Source organism: Alexandromys fortis, unplaced genomic scaffold (genome assembly GCF_014885135.2).
Source record: "Alexandromys fortis isolate MF-2015 unplaced genomic scaffold, M_Fortis_MF-2015_v1.1 scaffold_213, whole genome shotgun sequence".
Lineage (NCBI taxonomy): Eukaryota > Metazoa > Chordata > Mammalia > Rodentia > Cricetidae > Alexandromys > Alexandromys fortis.
The window spans coordinates 1705001-1706460 of NW_026068093.1; positions in this window are offsets into that span (position 1 = coordinate 1705001).

The window sequence follows — 1460 nt, forward strand, 5'->3', positions numbered from 1 at the left end:
CCTCAGTGGTTAAGAACACTGGGTATTTTTCCAGAGGATCTGGGTTCAATTTCCAGTTACATGGTGGGTCACAACCACCTGTAACTCCAGTTCCAGAAGATCCAACACCCTCTTCTGGTTTTTGCAAAACACACATACATGGTACACAGATGTACACATGTGCAGGCAAAACACCCATATACATAAAATGAAAATTAATTTTTTTTTACAAAAAGTGCTAGGAGATAGGGGTGTAGATAAGTGTGGAGTCTTGGCTCTTTGGAGGTTCAGAACACAAAAGTGAAGCTGATTTCAGCTCCCTGTCTGTCTTCTGGGTACCACAGCCTCAAATACAGACAGCTTCAGCAGCACCTTCCTATCCATTTGATGTAATACCCCCCGCCACTCATCACAAGAGTTCTTACATTTTATCATCTTTTTCCATTGTTAGAAATTCTTCACATTATGGATAGGCAAGAGACTCACCTGACCCACAGTTCTCATGAGCTAGTTGGGGTCCAGAATAAGAGGAACTCCCTAGAACACTCCTTTAGGGTCCAAATTCCCATCTCTGACCCAATCGCAGACTCTAAGGAAAATTCCTAGCACTGCAAATGCACTTTTCTTTCCCCCTCTTGTCAAAATCCAGGGCACTTGCAGGGCTAGGACCAAAGCCCCTGAACTGGGCCTCACAGGAGAGCTTCCCAAGTTTCCCTTGTACAAGTCAGGAAACAGGATGATCCCTTGAGGTTCAAATGCGGAGAAGAACGTGACCTTGCTGAGTGACCAGGGAGCAACAGTCCAGGGAGACTTTTCTCACCTGCAAACACAGACAGAAACTTCAATTTCTGCCTTTCCTCACGTCTAACAATGGAACATGTTCAGCCAATGGATCAGGAAAGATGCACAGTTGGTGGCTTTAGAGATCCATCACCAACTGGGGAATTTAATTTATTCACTCGTTAGGAGTGTGGGGGCAAAGACTGCAATTGAGGAAGCAACTTGATAAGTGAGACCATCTCGGTTCTTGGTAGATGTCTTTTGTCACCCTGGTGCGACTTTTTCCTCACTTAACCCAAGGCAGGGTGGGTCTCATGTATCCCAGGCTGGCCTCGAACTCGCTATGCTGTCCAGATTGGTCTGGATATTCCTACCCCCACTTCCCAAGAGCCTGAATAACGGATTTGTTTGGGGTACTTTCTCGTCTTCTACAAACACCAACGGCAAAGGATCAGCTCTGAGATGAACATTTAGGCACCATTTACTAAGGGTTACTGTGCTGACATTTCCCCTGGAATCCACCGGGAGGTTAAAGCAGATGGCCGGCCGCGTAGACAGCACTCCACGCCACACGAAGGCGACCGCGAGAGAGTCCGCCGAGACAACCCGGACCGTGACTTGCGCCGGGACTAGGCCACCCGTCAGGGAAAGAGGCCCCGCACCCAGCCTGCGCGCCAACGTTCCGCTAAGCGGCTCGTCAA